Source organism: Chiloscyllium plagiosum, chromosome 20 (genome assembly GCF_004010195.1).
Source record: "Chiloscyllium plagiosum isolate BGI_BamShark_2017 chromosome 20, ASM401019v2, whole genome shotgun sequence".
In the NCBI taxonomy this organism is placed as follows: domain Eukaryota; kingdom Metazoa; phylum Chordata; class Chondrichthyes; order Orectolobiformes; family Hemiscylliidae; genus Chiloscyllium; species Chiloscyllium plagiosum.
Genome location: NC_057729.1, coordinates 63,281,483 through 63,302,725, shown reverse-complemented (window position 1 = coordinate 63,302,725; position 21,243 = coordinate 63,281,483).

The window sequence follows — 21,243 nt, the reverse complement described above, 5'->3', positions numbered from 1 at the left end:
ATCCCATTCCTCCTGTCCTTCTGAATGAGCCTACCATGGGGAACCTTATCAAATGCCTTGCTGATGTCCATATACACCACAACCACAGCTCGACCCTCATCAACTTTTCTAGTCACATCCTCAAAGAACTCGATAAGGTTTGTGAGGCATGACCTGCCCCTCACAAAGCCACGCTGACTGTATTTAATCAAGCCATGCTCTTCCAGATGGTCATAAATCCTATTCCTCAGAATCCTTTCTAACACCTTGCAGACGACAGACGTGAGACTGACTGGTCTGTAATTGCAGGGGATTTCCCTACTTCCTTTCTTGAAGAGAGGAATTACATTTGCCTCTCTCCAGTCCTCAGGTACGACTCCAGTGGAGAGCGAGGATGAAAAGATCTTCGCAAGTGGCGAAGCAATTGCATTTCTCGTTTCCCAAAGCAGCCGAGGACAAATCTAGTCCGAGCCTGGCGACTTGTCAATCTTAATGTTTGACAAAATTTTCAGCACATCAGCTTTCTCTATCTCTATCCATTTCAGCATGCACACCTGCTCTTCAAAGGTTGGAGATTTTCGTTTGGTTGGAGATTTTCATTTCCCCTGTCTTGACTGGGGCACCCAGAGTGTAAATGACCTGGACCAGGTAGAATTTGTCAAATGTGTCCAAGAAAGTTTCCTAAATCAATATGTAGAGGGCGTTACTCGGGAGGGTACAACACTGGAGCTCCTCTTCGGACCCGAGCTCGGGCAAGTGACTGAAGGACTGGCTGTGCTTTTCCAGCACCAATCTAATCTAGACTTTTGCCTAAGTGATTGAAGTATCAGTCAGAGGGCACTTTGGGTCCAGTGACCATAACTCTCTTAGTTTTAAGATAGTTAGAGAAAAAGATAGGACAAGTTCACAGGTTAAGGTGCTAAACTAGAGCAAGGCCAATTTTGGGGCCATTAGGCAGGATCAAGCAGAAGTCGATTTAGTGAGAGTGTTTGAAGGAAAAGGAATGACTAACAAATAGGAGGCTTCTAAAAGTGAGATCTCAAGAATCCAGAGATAGTGTGTTCCTGTTTGGGTGAAGGGAAAAGCTGCCAGGTTTAGGGATCCCTGGCTGACGTTGGGATATTGAGGCCCTGGTCAGGAAAAAGAAGGCGGCATACATTGGGTTTAAGCTATCAGGCTCAAATGAATCCCCAGATGGCTAGAAAAAGTGGAGGAGCACATGAAGATGGAAATCAAAAGAATGAAAAGAGGGACTGAGTTGGATCTGGCTGATAAGTTTAAAGGTAATCCCAAGAGGTTATACAGCTATATTAAAAGTAAAAGGGTGGCTTGGAAAAAATAGGTCCCCTTAAAGACTAGCATGGCTGTCTATGTGTGTGTGTCTATCTGTCTGTGAGCCACAGGAGATGGGGGAGAATCTTTATGAACATTTCTCCTCAGTGATGGAAGCTAAGGAAATGAGGGAAATGAGTGGGGATGTTTTGGACAGCACACATATTACTAGAGAGGAGGTGTTTGCAGCCTGAAAGAGCATTAAGTTGGATAAATCCCCTGACCCTGATCAAGTCCATCCTCAGATCTTGTGGGAAGCTCAGGGAGAAATTGTAGAGGCCTCTGCAGAGATTTTTGCTTCATCTTTAGCCACTGGTGAAGTTCTGGAAGACTGAACGATACCTAATGTTGTTCCATTGTTTGTGAAAGGTAGCAAAGACAAGCCAGGGAACGACAGATCAGTGAGCCTGACATCAGTGATAGGCAAGTTGTTGGAGAGGATACTGAGGGATTGGATCAACCAACAGTTGGATAGTCAAGGTCTGATTAGAGATAATCAGCGTGGATTTGTGCGCAGAAAGTCATGTCTGACAAATGTTTGAGTTTTTCAAAGAGGTAATAGGAAGAAGAAGGCTTATGTTAGGAGGAAATGTTAAGGCTGGTTAGGGCACTTCAGAGCTACAAGTTAGTCAGGAAAGACCTAAAGAAAGAGGTAAGAAGAGCCAGAAGAGGACATGAGAAGTCATTTGTGGATAAGATCAAGGAAAACCTTAAGGCCTTCGATAGGTATATCAGAGATAAAAGAATGACTAGAATAAGATTCAGGCCAATCAAAGATAGTAGTGGGAAGTTGAGCATGGAGTCAGAGGAGATAGGGGGAAGTGCTAAATGAATATTTTTCATCACATTCACACCAGAAAAAAACAATGTGGTCGAAGAGAATACTGATATACAGGCTACTAGACTAGAGAGGATTGAGGTTCACAAGAAAAGGGTATTAGCAATTCTGGAAAGTGTGAACAAACGTAAGTCTCCTGGGCTGGATGGGATTTATCCTCGGATTCTCTGGGAAGCCAGGGAGGAGATTGCAGAGCCTTTGGCTTTGATCTTTATGTCATCATTGTCGACAGGAGTAGTGCCAGAAGACTGGAGGAGAGCAAATGTTGTCCCCTTGTTCAAGAAGGGGAGTAGAGACAACCCTGGTAATTATAGACCAGAGAGACTTACTTCGGTTGTGGGTAAAGTGTTGGGAAAGGTTATAAGAGATAGGATTTATAATAATCTAGAAAGGAATAGTTTGATTAGGGATCGTCAACATGGTTTTGTGAAGGGTAGGTCTTGCCTCACAAATCTTATTGAGTTCTTTGAGATGGTGACCAAACAGTTGGATGAGGGTAACACCATTAATGTGGTGTATATTGATCTCAATAAAGTGTTTGATAAGGTTCCCCATGGTAGACTATTGTCCAAAATATGAAGACATGGGATTGAGGCGGGATTTAGTGGTTTGGATCAGAAATTGGCGAGTTGTAAGAAGACAGAGGGTGGTGGTTGATGGGAAATGATTCAAGATTAGAGTGGTGCTGGAAAAGCACAGCAGGTCAGGCAGCACCAGAGGAACAAAGGCCATAATTTGCCCTCCCACATGGTTGAAGATGCTCTCCAACGCATCTCATCCACATCCCGCACCTACGCCCTCAAACCCCACGCCTCCAACCGCAACAAGGCCAGAACCCCATGGTCCCAACTTTCCATCTCACCAAGCTCTGTATAAACTGCATCATCAGCCGACATTTCTGACACCTAGAAACAGACCCCACCACCAGGGATACATTTCCCTCCCCACCCCTATTCACTTTCCATAAAGACCGTTCCCTCTGTGATTACCTGGTCAGGTCCACGCCCCCCCAACAGCCCACCCTCCCATCCCGTCACCTTGGATGGAGGTGAGCCCACCTCCCTCACCTCCATCCAAGACCCCAAAGGAACCTTCCACATCAATCAAAGTTTTACCTGCACATCCACCAATATCATTTATTGTATCCGTTGCTCCCGATGCGGTCTCCTCTACATTGAGGAGACTGGACGCCTCCTAGCAGAGCGCTTTAGTGAACATCACTGGGACACCCGCACCAATCAACCCCATCGCCCTGTGGCCCAACATTTCAACTCCCCCTCCCAATCTGCCGAAGACATGGAGGTCCTTGGCCTCCTCCACTGCCACTCCCTCACCACCCGACACCTGGAGGAAGAACACCTCATCTTCCGCCTCGGAACACTTCAACTCCAAGGCATCAATGTGGACTTCACCAATTTCCTCATTTTCCCTTCCCCCACCTCAACCCAGTTCCAACCTTCCAGCTCAGCACTGTCCCCATGACCTGTCCTACCTGCCAATCTTCCTTCTCACCTATCCACTCCACCCTCCTCTCTGTCCTATCACCTTCATCCCCACCCCAACTCACCTATTGCACTCTTAGCTACCTTCTCCCCACTCCACCCCCCTCCCATTTACCTCTTCTCCCCGGAGGCTCCCGGGCTCATTCCTGATGAAGGGCTTTTGCTCGAAACATCGATTTTCCTGCTCCTCGGATGCTGCCTGACCTGCTGTGCTTTTCCAGCACCACTCTAATCTTGACTCAGATTTCCACCATCTGCAGTCCTCACTTTCACCTGGTTGATGGGAAATGTTCATCCTGGAGTTCAGTTACTAGTGGTGTGTCACAAGGAAGTGTTTTGGGGCCACTGCTGTTTGTCATTTTTATAAATGACCTGGATGAGGGTGTAGAAGGATGGGTTAGTAAATTTTCACATGACACTAAAGTCGGTGGCATTATGGATAGTGCTAAAGGATGTTGCAGAGTACAGAGGGACGTAGATCAGCTACAGAGCTGGGCTGAGAGGTGGCAAATGGAGTTTAATGTTGAAAAGTGTGAGGTGATTCACTTTGGTCGGAGTAACTGGAATGCAAAGTACTGGGCTAATGGTAAGATTCTTGGTAGTGTAGGTGAGCAGAGAGATCTCGGTGTCCAGGTACAAGGATCCCTAAAAGTTGCCACCCAGGTTGACAGGGTTGTTAAGAAGGCATACGTGTTAGCTTTTATTGGTAGAGCGATTGAGTTTTGGAACCATGAGGTCATGCTGCAACTCTGGTGCAGCCACACTTAGAGTATTGCGTACTGCTCTGGTCACCGCATTATAGGAAGGATATGGAAGCTTTGGAAAGGGTTCAGAGGAGATTTACTAGGATGTTGCCTAGTATGGAGGGAAGGTCTTACGAGGAAAGGTAGAGGGACTTGAGACTATTTTCATTGGAGAGAACAAGGTTAAGAGGTGACTGAATTGAGATATATAAGATAATCAGAGGGTTAGATCGGGTAGTCAGTGAGAGCCTTTTTCTTCGGATGGTGATGGTGAGCATGAGGGGCATAGCTTTAAATTGAGGGGTGATAGATATAGGACAGATATCAGAGGTAGTTTCTTTACTCAGAGAGAGTAGTGGCATGGAACGCACTGCCTGTGACAGTAGCAGACTTGGCAATTTTCAGGGCATTGAAATGGTCATTGGATAAAATATGGATGAGAATGGAATAGTGTAGGTTAGATGGGCTTCAGCTTGGTTTCACAGGTCGGCGCAACATTGAGGGCCGAAGGGCCTGTACTGCGCTGTAATAGTCTATGTTCAATGTAACCAAGAGGTTAGATGAGGGTAGGACAGTGGATGTTGTCTGTATGGACTTTATTAAGGCCCTTGACATGGTCCCATGGCAGGCGAATCATGAAGATTAGGTCGCATGGGATCCAGGGAGAGCGAGCAAATTGGGTTCAAAGTTGGCTCGATGGTCGGAAGCAGAAGGAGATGGTTGAGGATTGTTTCTTGGACTGGAGGCCTGTGACTAGTGGTGTGCCCTGGAGGGGCAGTACTGGGACCTTTGGTGTTTGTTATGTACAAAAATGATCTGGGTGTGAATATACAAGGCATGATTAGTACGTTTGTGGATGATACAAAATTAGGAGGTAGTGTTGACATTGAAAAAGATTATCAAATATTAGAGGGATCTTGATCAGATGGGTAAGTGGGCTGAGGATTGGCAAATGTCATTCAATACAGATAATTGTGAGGTGTTGCACTTTGAAAAGTCAGACCAAGGTAGGACTTATACAGTAAGTGGTAGGGTCCAAAGGAATGTTGTGGAAATGATGGACCGAGGAGTACAAGTACATAGTCCATTCAAAGTAGCATCACAGGCAGACAGGGCAGTGAAGAAGGCATTTAGCATGCTAGCCTTCATAGGAGTTGGGACGTTATATTACAGTTGTATTAGTCATTGGTGAAGCCATACTTGGAATACTGTGTACAGCTTTGGTCACCCTGTTACAGGAAAGACATGGTTAAACTGGAAGGGTCCAAAGAAGATTTATGAGGATGTTGCCAGGACTAGTAGGCCTGAGTTACAGAGAGAGGTTCACCAGGATAAGACTTCACTCTTTAGTACATAGGAGAATGAGGGGTGACCTTATTAAAGTGCATAAAATCATGAGGGGCATTGATAGGATGAATGCATATAGGTTTTTTTTCCCCAGGGATGGGGAATTGAAAACTAGAGGGCATAGATTTATGGTGAGAGGGGAAAGATTTAAGAAGGATGTGAGGGGCATCTTCTTCACGTAGAGAGTGGTGTGTATATGGAATGGGCTGCTAGAGAAAGTGGTTAAAGCAGGTACAATATCAACATTTAAAAAACATTTGGTTAACTACATGAATGGGAAGGGTTGAAAGGGATTATGGACTAAATGCAGGCAACTGGAACTAGCTGAGTGGGCACTATGGTCAGCATGGACCAGTTTAGGCTGAAGGACCTATTTCCGTGCTGTATGACTCAATGACTCTATGACTCCATGCTGTCCATGGATGCTTACTGAGCTGTTGAGTTTTTCCAGCACTTGCTAGTTTTGTTGCAGATCTCCAACATCTGCAGGACTTTACTTTTCTTTCTGTTTGAGGTAGCTGTTGAGGGAGAAATGTTCGTCAAAACATAGGAGAACTCTCTGGCATTTCTGCTGAGATCTTTCACATGCACCTGAGAGTCCAGCTGGGATCTTCATTTCAGCTTTTGTTGAAAAGGTCATACCTCTGACAGAGGAGCAGTCCCTCAGTATTACACTGATGTGGTCATCCTGATTCTATACAAAGGGAAACATAAATCCTTCATCTTCTGGTTAGGATGAGTACCGCTACCTTCTATGAGACAGATGAGAATGTATTTTGTCAATATTTTATATGAATTATCACCAAACTGAGTGGCGTGTCTGATGCTAGTTGAAAATCCAAAGAGAAAGTTGGTGTTAGGCACATGATGAATGGACACAGGATGTAATAAATTCTACCACACTTTTCAATTTATAATACACACTGTAAACATCGGAATCCAATTCAAAATCAGCATTTAAGTTTTCTGTTTGGTTTACATGCTCACCAGTAGCTTCTCAGTCTGTAAAAGACTGTAATATATCTGTCAGATAACTTAGTACTTGCACACTAATTGACATCAACAGTGGAAGTGGCACTCATTATAAAAGAGAAATTAAAATCAAAAGTGTGGTTTCAGGCAATATTAAAGACACTATTCAGTTAAAAGGAGCATCTGGCAAAGTGTAAAGTAATTCCCTGCTCACTGGAATGGATCTTATGTTTATAACAAAATGTCTTGGTTTAAATGTCGCTCAGAATGCACTATTCTTACTCAATTGGTAACTGGTCCATGACCAGATTAGCAGACACTAACAAATAGAGTGATAGAGTCATAAAGCACAGACAGAGGGCCTTGTGCCCAACTCATCCACACCAACCAGGTTTCCTGAACTGAGCTCATCCCATTTGCCTGCATTTGTCCCATATCCCTCTAAACTTTTCCTTTCCATGTACCTGTCCAAATGTCTTTTGAATGTTGTAATTGTAACCATCTTCAGCACTTCCTCTGGCAACTCATTCCATCCATGCATCACCCTCTGTGTGAAAAAAGCTGCCCCTTAGGTCCATTTTAAGTCTTTTCCTCTCATCCTAAACCCATGAACAAGAGAAAGGAAAGGAACTTACATTTACCTTTAAGAAACTGAATACCATTTTTTGTTTTGGACTCACTAGCCTGGGGAAAAGACCTTGTTGTTTTACAAATCTCTACAAGGTCACCCCTCAACCTCCAATGCTCCAGGGAAAAAAGACCCAGCCTACCCAAACATTCCTTATAATTGAAACCTTCTAGTCTCAGCAACAAACTTGTAAATCTTTATTGCATCCTTTCCAGTTTAATAACATCCTTCCTATAGCAGGGTGACAGAACTGCACACAGCACTCCAAGTGTGGCCTCACCAATGTCTTGTACAGCTGTAACATGAAGTCCAAACTCCTATACTCAATGCACTGACCAATGAAGGCAAGCATGCCAAATGCCTTCTTCACCACCTTGTCTGCTGTGATGGCACTTTCAAGGATATATGTACCTGCACACCTCAGTCTCTCTGCTTCACAACATTGCCCAGTGCCCTACCATTATCTGGTATAAATTACCAAAGTGCAACACCTTATAGTTATCTAAATTAAATTCCATCTGCCATTTCTTGGCACACGGGCCAGTTTATCAAGATCCCATTGTACTTATAGATAACCTTCTTCGCCATCCACTATGCCACCAATTGTGTTGTCATCTGCAAATTTACCAACCATGCCTCCAAAAGACGCATCCAAATCATTTATGTAAATGATGAAAAGTGGTAGACCAATCCCTCCACCACACCACTGGTCACAGGCCTCCAGTCTGAACAACAACCCTCTGTCACTACCCTCTGTCTCCTACCATCCATCAATTTTGTATCCAATTAACTATCTCTCCCATATGACCTAGCCTTACTAACCAGTCTATCATGTGGAACCTTGTCAAATTCCACAACCCTGCCTTCATCTATGTTCTTGGTCACCTTTTTAAGAAACTCCATCAAGTTTGTGAGACATGATTTTCCATGTGCAAAGTCATGCTGACTGTCCCTGAACAGTCCTTGCCTTCCCAAATGCATGTAGATCCTGTTTCTCAGAATCCCGTCAGTCAATCACCAAAACAAAGCAAAACAAAACAACAAAATAAAGACCAGAAAACTCACAGACCTCTCTCAGAAAAATTTCTTTCAACCTCCTTTTGTCTCTAAATAAGAGAAATCTTAAAAACCTGAGATAGTCACCTGTACGCTCTTCTTCACACGGGATATGAACCAGCTGCCAGTGAGAAAGGCTTGTTAATGAGTTTAATTCTTCAGTTGACAGCTGAAGTTAGCAGTTGTCAGGACTATACTGTGGAACTGATATAAGATCCATCCATGAGGCTGCCAATATTTAGCGAGCTGGTCACACCACACAAATAATGGCAATGCAGACAGAAAGAAGTTGGTGACCACCAGGAAGACTATTAAGCATGGGCAGGCAGTGCGGGAGTCAGATGTGGTCATCCTTTCTCAAACAGATAGACCATTTTGGATACTGTCGGAGGGATGGCCTCTCAGGTGAAAGCAACAACAGCAGCCAGATCAGTGACCCCATAATTGGTTGTGTTGTACAGCAGGGAGAGTCGAAGTGTAGGTGAACAGTAGTGATAGTGGACCCCTTGGACAGGCGCACTAATAGATATTGCTGTGACTGCAAGTGAGACTCAGGGATGGTGTGTCGTCTCCCTTTTTCAAGTATCAAGGATACCTGGGCGGACACAGGATATTCTGAAAAGTGAGGGTAAATTGCCAAACGTTGTGGTACATATTGGTTCTAACAACATTGGCAAAAGAGAGATGAGGTGCTCTGAAGGGAGTGAAGTAGGAAGCTGAAAAGCAGGATCTCTAGAATTGTGGTTTTAGGATTAATCTCTGTGCTATGTGTCAATGAAGACAGAAGTAGGAAGATAGTACAGTTGAGGACATGGTTAAAGTGCTGGTATCACAGGGAGGGCTGCAGATATCTGAATCAATGGGATCTCTCCCAGGGCAGGTGGGACCTGTACAAACAGGATGGGCCTCACCTAAACTGAAGGGGTACCAATATCCTGGCCATTCGGGAAGGTTTAAACTAGTATAGCCAGAGGAGGGGCGGGGGGAGCCAGATCATGAGGTTAGCATGTGGAGTGATTGAGGAAAAGGTAGAGATTAAGCCATGTAAGTCTGATTGGAAGAACAGGCAGGACGAGGGTCATGAACACAGCGGGATCGGCAGTCTGAAGTGTTTTTATTTTAATGTAATGAGTGTAATGGGTAAGGCAGATGAGCTTAGAGCATGGATTAGTACATGGGACTATAATATTGTAGCCATTACAGAAACATGGTTGAGTGAAGAACAGGACTGGCAGCTCAATGTTCCCGAGGTTAGATGTTTCAGATGATACAGAAAGGGATGTTAAAGGGGTGGGGGAGTTACATTACTGATTAAGGAGAATGTCACAGCCGCACTAAGAGAGGACATGCTGAAGGGCTCATCCATCGAGACCTTATGGGGAGAACTCAGGAATAAGAAAGGTACAATCACCATGATTGGTTCCACTAAAGGCCTCCCAATAGCCAGCCAGCAGGAGATAGATGGAGAGATATGTAGGCAGATCATGGAAAGATGTAAAGACAACATGGGTGTTGTGGGTGATCTTTAGTTTTCCCAATATTGACTGGGACTTCCTTAGTGCCAGGGTTTAGATGGGGCAGAATTTAATTGGTGCAGCCAAGAGCATTTCATGAAACACTATGTAGATCATCCAACTGGGGAAGGGATAATACGAGACGTTGTATTGGAGAATAAGCCTGGGCAGATGCTTGACATTTCAATGGGGGAGTATTTTGGGAACAGTGATCATAATTCTGTAAGCTCTAAGGTAGTTATGGTTAACACTAAGACTGGACCAGACACATGAATAGAATGAATAATTGGAGATTTTTTCCCAGGGTAGAAATGTCAGTTACTAGTGGACATGGATTTAAGGAAAAAGGGGTAAGTTGAAAGGAGATGTGAGAGGAAACTATTACCGGGGCTGGTAAGGAGATGTGAGAGGAAACTATTACAGGGGCTGGTAAGGAGATGTGAGAGGAAAGTATTACAGGGGCTGGTAAGGAGATGTGAGAGGAAACTATTGCAGGGGCTGGTAAGGAGATGTGAGAGGAAACTATTACAGGGGCTGGTAAGGAGATGTGAGAGGAAAAACTATTACAGGGGCTGGTAAGGAGATGTGAGAGGAAACTATTATAGGGGCTGGTAAATGCCTGGAATGCTCTGTTAGAGGAGATGGTGGAGGCTGATATCAACATTTTAGCTCAAAGTTTCAGGTTCTGTTCACCTGTTCTAAACTTTTTTTTAATTGCCTTGCTCCTCTCATCATTATATTATGGACTAGATCAAACATCCTCAAAATATTCAGAAGGTAGTCTAGACCCTAAGTTTTTCATACCTTAAAGGTAAATATAAGGTGTTGCATTCTAGATACAATTTGATCAATCAAAATACTGGATTTAAAATAAAACACATATTGTTCATCCACTATAGTTAAAATACAACTAAAGAAAGAAAGAATTGAATAACTTAACTCTATTAAAATATTTAATAGAATAATAGATACAGTAACTGTTACTAATTAATTGTTTCAATATAGTAGCATCCCATAAATGGCAAAAGCCACATTCAGACATAGATTGTCTCACAAGCACCTCCTGGAGCAGGCAAAGAACCCCCAGCTTTTGACTGTAACCGAGCGAGGAACAAAATTAGTATCTGTGTCTTCAAGACCCCAGCAGCAACTGCTGAAAGCTAAACTTAAAATTCCTGTTGTGTGGTTGGGAGCTTGTCCACACCCATTCAGTCTGCTTTTACTGTTCCAGATTTAAAAAAAAACACCCAAGGTTTCAAAAGCTGTTAATCTTTCCACAGACTGCTCATCACCGGACCCCCTCAATCTAGTTTGAAAAACAAAGGACAAAATACATCTCTTATAGCGACAGCATTGTCACAATTACAAATATCTCTATTAATAACTTGCGCATCTTCAATGTTCGAGGATGCAAATAGCTGAAAAATTTAAAAAGAAACAACAGAAAAGTCACAGTACATCAAACAGGTTTCATTTAACTGCACAACGATAGCTACCAACCAAGTATCATTGGGATTCCTGCTGCCTTAGTTTCATCTATAATTTTCACAATGATATGAACAGATAGCTTCAGAAAGCAGTGCACATCTTGTGATATAATAGCTAATTTACACTGAAGCTCAAACATGTTATCTGAACTCTGTCAGAGTTTTCTGTCATTAGACAATAACAATTTCATTGGAAATGGACAGAAACTGTACTCACATCAGCAAAGATACCCAAGAATATTTAGACCCTTCACTAGCTTGCAGGATCCAATTTGATCTTGAGTCTCTCAATTTATTGATCTCAATTGTATCTGAGACTCTGTCGTCAAATATTAGTTGCTTTCTGTGTGAAGGGACTGTCCTGACATTCTTCATGTGTCTCGAGGTTGGAGGGTTTGAATGGAGAGAGAGAGGTCTGTGGGAGATGATTTTGAGATTAAGAAATTTCAGACAGGAGCACCAGGGGCGGAAATAACGAATTGGTACCTCTTCCAAAAATCCATCAAAAGCTTGATGGGCAAATAGCATTTCTCTGTGCTGTACGATTGAACACGAATATACTCTGTTACCAGTTTGATATTCCTCATGTCTGAATTCAAGATTTGCTATGGCAACTGGGGAATTTAATGAATAAATTAAACACATAAGGAGTACGAAGGCAATCTCATCAACATGATGTGGACAAACCAAATGATAACATTGGTGGGTTCTGAGGAAGGGTCATTCAGGTGTAGAAGTGCACTGTACCTTTAAAAGAGTGAAGAACTTAGAGAGACACACAGAACACTGGAGACATGTGGTCCAGCAGCTAGAGTAGTTCATTGCCTGGATACAAAAAACAAATTTGAATGCAGCCTACCCGTTTAAATTATAGCCCCCAAAAATACCAAACTGCTATCAAGTTTGAATTGAATATATTGACAATCTTAAAAGCCAATAACACAATCTCTTGGCTTTGGGGGTATAAGATCAGGGAAACCCGGAACAGTTGAGGGAGAACTGCCAGCACCAGCATCTTAAGGGTACATTTATCTACCAATGACCGCGGAAAGAGAAATCCTAAGAAGAAGAAGATCTACAGAGGAAGATCGAAAGGGAAGATTTGGAAGGTGGCTGGTTTTGAAATTTGAACAATGGTAAATCTTAATTGGGGATTCTTTTCGGATGGGCATTACAGAAGGAAAAATAAACGACAGGTTAGAGGAAGGATTTGTAAATAGTTGTTAGTTAATTATTCTATGTTATACTTTAAGAAATAAAGTTGTTACTTATAGTTCATGGCCTCTCAAATTTTCACAGATTACTGCCCGGGATAAATATTCTGTGTTGCTGGTTTAAATTAACTCTTATTTCAATCTACAGGTTCAAACAGACCTGCTGAGCTTTTTCAGCAATGTCTGATTTTGTTTCTGATTTACAGCATCCACAGTTCTTTCAGTTTTTATATTGATGGGTAGGCCTAGGCCTGATAGTGGTGGGGATTGGCTGTAAAAGATGGTCCTCCCTTGTCATGCACCCATTGCCAATTCACTGAAGAATTGGAGGGATCATTGGGCAATAATCTCTCCTCCTTCATTGTAAAAGGTGCCCATGGATGGCACCTGTTTCTGCTGAGACTTGTTTGGGTAGTTTAGTGTCACCAACCCTTCCTGTGACTTCGGTCCAAGGTGCTTAGTGAGATCAAGGGATAAGGGATTCACCACTGAGCAGCTCAACACCACCTTCTTAAGGGCAACTAGCAGCAGGCAATAAATGCTGACCCAGCCAGTGACACCTATTTACCATGAATGAAAAAATATTGTTAATAAGATTTTGACAGAGGGATCAGGTACCTGTAGAAAAATAAATTATTATGTAAGAGTGTGGTCAGAGGTTACATTCATTTCAAATTGTTTCACAGCAGCCCCTACACCCCTCCCTATCTCTGTCACCTGCTCCAGCCCCTATACCCCTCCCTATCTCTGTCCCTCTCCAGCCCCTATACCCCCTTACCTCTGTCACCTCCTCCAGCCCCTATACCCCTCCCTATCTCTATCACCTCCTCCAGCACTGAAACCCTTCCCTTTCTCTGTCACCTCCTCCAGCTCTTGTACGTTTCCCTATCTCTGTCATCTCCTCCAGCCCCTATACCCCTCCCTATTTCTGTCACCTCCTCCAGCCCCTGTACCCCTCCTTATCTCTGTCATCTCCTCTAGCCTCAACCATCTGAGAAGTTATACATCCTCTAAGTCTGAGCTCTGGAATGTCCCTAATTTAACCAGTCCAATGTGTCCTGGTCTGACATTCTCCAATTCCTGCCTGCACCTCTTTCTCTCCCTCCCCCTTCCTGCGGTTGGAAAAACACAGATTAAAACTGACTTCATTGACCACCTTTCAAAATGTCAAATTTTATTTAAAAACTCTCCAGAAAAGTGTGTTTGGATTTTTACTGCTTCAAAGGTGCTATAAAAATGCCAATTGTTGTTATTGACAAGATTCTGTGATACAAAGGGTTGCCAGTCAAGCTGATCCCAATTTGGTGCATTTCCTTGCTGCCATTGGTCAATATTCATCTTTCAGCTGATCCCACCATTTAACAATAATTTACATAAAACATTTGGTTACCCCAAAGGCTTCACACCTCACACCCAGGATGTTGGATAAAAAGCAGCCACTACCAAAAATATGGAGCAAAGCTAGCATGCTGTTCAGTGCAGGTTGTGTTGGACTGTCTGAGTGATGTATTTAATAAACCTGAGAGCTGACATTGTAGGTCTAATCTGAAGGAGCCAGAGGAGTAACAGTCAACAGCAACCCAGCCAATTTCTGGCACTGCCAACCATATGTGACAAGCTGCTTTCGGATGAAAACACCCTCTGCCTGACTAGTCCCTGTCCAGGAACCGGGTGAGACTGTTGCTCATCACCAACCAGATCATCAGGTTTGCCAACAGGTTCGGGTGTCTGCAAATCCCTCCCGGATAACATCTTCCGACTTGTACCAGCTCAGTCGGAAAAAGACTTCAGTTGAAATGTTTAATAAATAGAGAATGACCGTGCCACTGAGAAGAGGAAGAAAGGAAAGGTAACAGTGTGAACTACGGGAGAAGAGAGTGTGAAGTGGGGCAATGAGGAACAGAGGAAACGCAATGACTCCAACAACTTTGACAAGAGGATTGGCTGAGACAATGGGACAGGTTGCGAGGTTTTGTAGACTCAGGGAAAAGTGTCCCATGATTCTAAAAGCATCACATGATCTTTGCCAATCTCCTTCTGAGCTGGAACTCTGCCCTAGTATTGCCCTGTTGGGTCGAATGGCCTATTTCTGGACTGTACCATTCTTGACAATGCTGTGCAGGATGATGCACAATTTCACTTTTCAATCAGGTGAAAGCACTGTCCTTTCTGACAAAAGCATTGAAATAAATACTGAACACAATTCAACACAATCACAGAATTGTTACAGGCCAGAAGGAGGGCATTTGGTCCATTATGCTCCCTACTCAAATGAGCATCACTACATCATGCCAATTTCCTGCCTTTTCCCCATAACCTTGCACACCATTTCTATCCAACTAACCATCTAATTGCCTCTAAATGCCTCGGTTGAACCTGCCTCCACCACTTTTCCAGACGGTGTATTCCAGATCCTAACTACTCGCTGAATGAAAATATTTTTTTCTCACATCACCCTTACTTCATTTGCACTTCAAATCTATGCTCCCTCTTTATTGGAGACAGTAAGGACTGCAGATGCTGGGAGTTATAGTCGGTACAAAGTGGAAATGGTAGGGCCCAGCAGGTCAGGTAGCATCAGAGAATCAGGAGAGTCATTGTTTTGGGTCAGAACTCTTCTTCGGGACTGGTGAAGAGTCCTGACCCAAAACATCGACTTTCCTGCTCCTCGGATGCTGCTTGACCTGTTCCCCCTTTCCTGTTCCTTTGACAAGCAGGAAAAGCTGTTCCCAATCTGCTCGGTTCAGCCCACTCATGATTTTGAAAATGTCTATAAAATCTCTTCTCAGTCTTCTTGTCTCCAACCAGAACAGTCTCAACTTCTTCAGTCTATCCTCACACTGAGCCCAACTTGCTTCACATATCATTATGCTAATCTTTGCAATGTGGGCAAGGGGCACTGTCATTAAGATGTTCCGAAATCCCCCATCACTATTTCCATTTCATTGGGTGATAGAGTCTCACTGGATCTTCTTTCCATAATTGAACAATTTCTACTTTTTTTTTTGAAAACCTATTGTTTTGGGCTCCAGTTTCTTTTTTGATGGGTTGGTTCATAAACAAAAAAAAAGATCTTTCTGCCCATCAGTTTGTTGGCTCTTGGGTAGACATATCCAAATTGATACACTGTCCGTAATTTCCTTGTGAAGAATTGTGTACATTCAAATCCCTTCAGAATGTTCTAACAGAGTCTATTTCAGGTACCTAGTAAGGCTGCGCCTGGTGTACTGTATTTGGCTTTGGTCAATTTCACATCGGAAGGTGGAAGGAGCATGATGAAATTTCACAGATGGATTGTTGGTAAGGGGAGCTTGCTCCATGGGGAGAGATTGAGGAGACCAGGCCTACATTCTTGGGAGGATAGAGAAAAGAGAGGTGATCGTATTCCAAAAAATTATCTTCTGAAAGGGTTGTCAGTCGAGGTGTGGAGGAGGTGTTTTCCCCATTTAAGGAATTGGAAAAAATAGGGTCATAATTTCAGAATAAAGCACCATTTAGCTGTGAATGGTGAGTGGCTTGGAGGGGATCTTACAGGGGTTAGTGTTCACATGTATCTGCTGTCCTTGTCCTTCTAGATAGAAGTAGTCACGTGTTTGGAAGGAGAACGAGTAAGTTTGCATCCACAAGGGCATAGCGGAGATAAATGAGCACTGAACCAGCCCGAATACAGGGCTAATCCAGTGTGAGTTCATCATTTCTTGTGAGGAGAAGGAAGATACAGAAGACATAAAGCAAGACTTTGATTGAAATGCTGGCCAGACAAGGTAGCACGATGATACAATGAAACTCATTCCGTCAAAGAGATTGACAGTACATCAACCATCAATCAATGAAACAGATGATGGGTACTCACCTACTAATGGTGGCTGGAAGATATTTTAATTACTGAAATGAGAATGAGTGCTTTAAGTGCACTACAATACAAGGAAATAGCATACTAATCACAATGTGATAGATGTCAAGGAGGCAAAGTAATTATTAAATTTCAATAGATTCTGCAGCAAATAGGAAAATCAGTTTGTTGCAGCCTGATATAGAGTAGCACTGAAGAACATATCTGCTTCTCTGAAAAGTGATCATTGAGTGACAATTGCAGATGGAGATTTACCCAGCCAAAACCTTGTTTAAATCCACTGAAGAGCAGTCAGTTTGTGGGTGTAGCTCCAGCACATGGACTGCAGCGGTATAAGAAGGCATGCTCACCATCACCTTCTCCAGTGCGGCTGAGTTTGGGCTGGTGTGGTACTGGGGGCATTGGTGGTGTATGTATTGGCAAGGTCCAGTGAGGACTCTTTGTGGTGAGGGTATCAATGGAGGTGTGGTGGCACTGAAGAGTGGGCAGCTTTTGTTCCAGCAGCAGTGGTATGAGGAAGAAGCCTAACCACCAGGCCCATGATGGAGCATTTAACAAGAAGGATTGTCAACCTGAACACTTTTTCTTTATTTCTTTATTCTTCTGCCTTTATTTTCTAATGCTTTGGTTTATCTCTCTGCGTTTGAAAATGGTGCTGGAGAGTGGCGACACTATCCAACATCTTTCACTGGATTTTGTAACAAAACACATTAACAATAAATAAATCAAATCAAATCAAATCAATGAGGAATGAGCAATAAATGCTGGCGCAGCCAACAACAGCCAGATCCCATGAGTGAATAATTACCCTCCATCCCACCTCACTGCCCCAGTACTGGATGATATCTTTGTTTATCTTTGGTCACATTTAATTGCAGTGTTAGTGGCAATTTTCATCACTAGGATTTACAAGTAAATCATCTTAATGTAGTTTCATCCCTGCCAATTGAAAAGATTTCAGTTTTGTTAACTTTTGTGAAAAACATGGATAATTATAAAAGAACTTTGAGAACACCATTTCTAACTTTGCAATAATGGCAAACCACATCACTCAGTTTATTTATAACGAAATAAAATATCCTCTAATAGTTTCCCTCGTTGTGGAGCAGGATGGAGTTATGTATGTAGTTGAGAATGTGTGATTATTGTGGTTACTTTAGGGACTAATAGAACTGGTAGTATAAAGGAGCAGGATCCGAATGACAGACAGTACAACAGCCAACTCTCCAAATTGACCTGCCATTTCGAGGAAAGAAATATTAATCTCCTAAGAAATACCAGGAGTAGTTCAATGAGGAAAACAATAATAAAACATTATGCTCATAATATTTTTTATTCCTTCATGTCCTATAGGTGTCATTGGCTAGATTAACAATTCTTGCCCTGTCCCGAATTGCCCTGGTGCAATTTATGAACCACTGTAAACATCCAATCCCACATTAGTAAATCAGCAATAATTGTGCAATCCAGAAGTAATGTCCTAAATATGATTTGGAGATGCCGGTGTTGGACTGGGGTGTACAAAGTTAAAAATCACACAACACCAGGTTATAGTCCAACAGGTTTAATTGGAAGCAGTAGCTTTCAATCCTAAACGTATTAGTGAGTAACAAACTAAACAGAACATTTATTGAATCAACCCGAATCAGACAGATTTAATATTGAACATTTTTCATTTCTCATTTAAATATGGGAGCCATCCAATTGACAGGGTCTCATTAAAATAGCACTGATCCTTTCTTCAAATCTCAGGCTTCCTCACAAGCAGCAGGATTAATTGCTGATGTTTAAGCTTTGTTTGCTTGCCTTCAGCAGGTAGAGTGGAATCCTGCAGTGTTGGGCATGAAAAAAGAGAAGTCATCAGTGATAAGCTGTCTTTAATGATGCTTATACTGGTTGTGATTAGGCCACACTGACTGCGAAATGAATTTCAGTCGGCTGACAACATGCTGATTTCTGCAAGTTGATCAACAAATCTTCAAAGCTCTTGATTATCAACACCATGATACCAATGCTCCTTGTAACAATGAATAAAACAGAGGATACCATCGACTGGATTAGACTTCTCTTAGAGCTTGTTTTATGGTGTCAGAGACTTCAAAAGCAGACTTGATGTTGCATTTTCCCAAGTGATTTGATTAAATTTAGGGAGAACTATGTAAAACAGAGTTGTTCAATCTTTTTCATCTCTGACTTTCCTGTGAAGTAAGACAGGAGTTAAATCGAAATGAAAGGCTGAAACTCTCTCTGAATGTTGAGTGCAATAGAATGAGAGAATAATAAGGCCCACATCGCATTCCCAATAACAATGCAATCCAGGCAAAAACAGCAAAACCAGACCAAACAGACATACAAATTAGGAGAAGGCCATTCAGCCCCTCTGGCCCGCTCTGCCATTCAAAGATTGTGGTTGATCTGATTATCCGACGTTCCTGTCAACCGCCCATAATGAAAGGCTTGTCACTTATATGTATATTTATAGAAAGCTATCATTTTTAAAGTTTGGATTTCTGACTAGTGGTTTCTGAATACTGGTTGTTTTTAGAGTCATAGAGATGTACAGCATGGAAACAGACCCTTCAGTCCAACCCGTCCATGCCGACCAGATATCCCAACCCAATCTAATCCCATTTGCCAGCGCCAGACCCATATCCCTCCAAACCCTTCCTATTCATATACCCATCCAAATGCCTCTTAAATGTTGCAATTGTACCAGCCTCCAACACATCCTCTGGCAGCTCATTCCATACACGTACCACCCTCTGCATGAAAAAGTTGCCCCTTAAGTCACTTTTATATCTTTCCCCTCTCATCCTAAACCTATGCACTCTACTTCTGGACTCCCACACCCCAGGGAAAAGTCTTTGTCTATTCATTTTATCCATGCCCCTCATGATCTTGTAAACCTCTATAAGGTCACCCCTCAGCCTCCGATGCTCCAGGGAAAACAGCCCCAGCCTGTTCAGCCTCTCCCTGTAGCTCAGATCCTCGAACCCTGGCAACATCCTTGTAAATCTTTTCTGAACACTTTCAAGTTTCACAACATCTTTCCGATAGGACGGAGGCCAGAATTGTACACAATATTCCAACAGTGGTCTAACCAATGTCCTGTACAGCCGCAACATGACCTCCCAACTCCTGTACTCAATACCCTGACCAATAAAGGAAAGTATACCAAACACCTTTTCACTATCCTATCTACCTGCAACTCCACTTTCAAGGAACTATGAACCTGCACTCCAAGGTCTCTTTGTTCAGCAACACTCCCTAAGACCTTATCATTAAGTGTATAAGATTTACTTTCCCAAAATGCAACACCTCACATTTATCTAAATTAAACTCCATCTGCCACTTATTAGCCCATTGGCCCATCTGGTCCAGATCCCATTGTAGTCTGAGGTAACGTTCTTCGCTATTCATTACACGTCCAATTTTGGTGTCATCAGCAAAGTTACTAACTGTACCTCTCATGCTCAAATCCAACTCATTTATGTAAATGATAAAAAGTAGTGGACCCAGCACCGATCCTTCTGGCACTCCACTGGTCACAGGCCTCCAGTCTGAAAAACAATCCTCACCACTACCCTCTGTCTTCTACCTTTGAGCCAATTCTGTATCCAAATGGCAAAATCTCCCTGTATTCCATGAGATCTAACCTTGCTAATCAGTCTCCCATGGGGAACCTTGTCGAACGCCTTACTGAAGTCCATATAGATCACATCCACTGCTCTGCCCTCATTAATCCTCTTGGTTACTTCTTCAAAAAACTCAATCAAGTTTATAAGACATGATTTCCCATGCATAAAGACATGTTGACTATCCCTAATCAATCCTTGCCTTTCCAAATACATGTACATTCTGTCCCTCAAGATCCCCTCCAACAACTTGATCACCACCCACGTCTATAGATCCTTGGCTTGTCCTTACTACCTTTCTTGAACAGTGGCACCACATTAGCCATCCTCCAGTCTTTTCAAATAAGTAAAGTTAGAGAGTCCTTCCCAATGGAAATACCTGTAAAAGAACCACCAGTACTGAACATATTCATTGTACAGGAGTTTCATTTTGAAGTGCACAAAACAATTCAGACAAGAACATGTCCATTTTGGGAAAGATGATGTTTGGCACATTTGCCTTCATTCGTCAGAGTTAAAAATCACACAGCACCAAGTTATAGTCCAACAGGTTTATTTGGAATTACAAGTTTTCAGAGCTTTAGTAGCTACCTGATGAAGGAGCGGCAATCTGAAAGCTAGTGCTTCCAAACAAAACTTTTGGACTATAACATGGTGTTGTGTGATTTTTAACATTGTCCACCACAGTCCAACACTGATTCCTACACTTCATTGGTCAGAGCATTGGGTGTCGAGGTGGGAATGTCACGATGTGGCTGTCCAGGACACTGGTACAGCCTTATTTGGAATACTACATACAAAGCTTGTGAGAAGATTTGTAGCTCGGGTGCTTGTTGTTGTGGTTCTGTTCGCCGAGCTGGGAATTTGTGTTGCAGACGTTTCGACCCCTGTCTAGGTTACATCCTCAGTGCTTGGGAGCTTCCTGTGAAGCGCTTCTGTGATCTTTCCTCCGGCATTTGTAGTGGCCTGTCCCTGCCGCTTCCAGTTGTCAGTTCCAGCTGTCCGCTGCAGTGGTCGGTATATTGGGTCCAGGTCGATGTGCTTATTGATTGAATCTGTGGATGAGTGCCATGCCTCTAGGAATTCCCTGGATGTTCTCTGTTTGGCTTGTCCTATAATAGTAGCGTTGTCCCAGTCGAATTC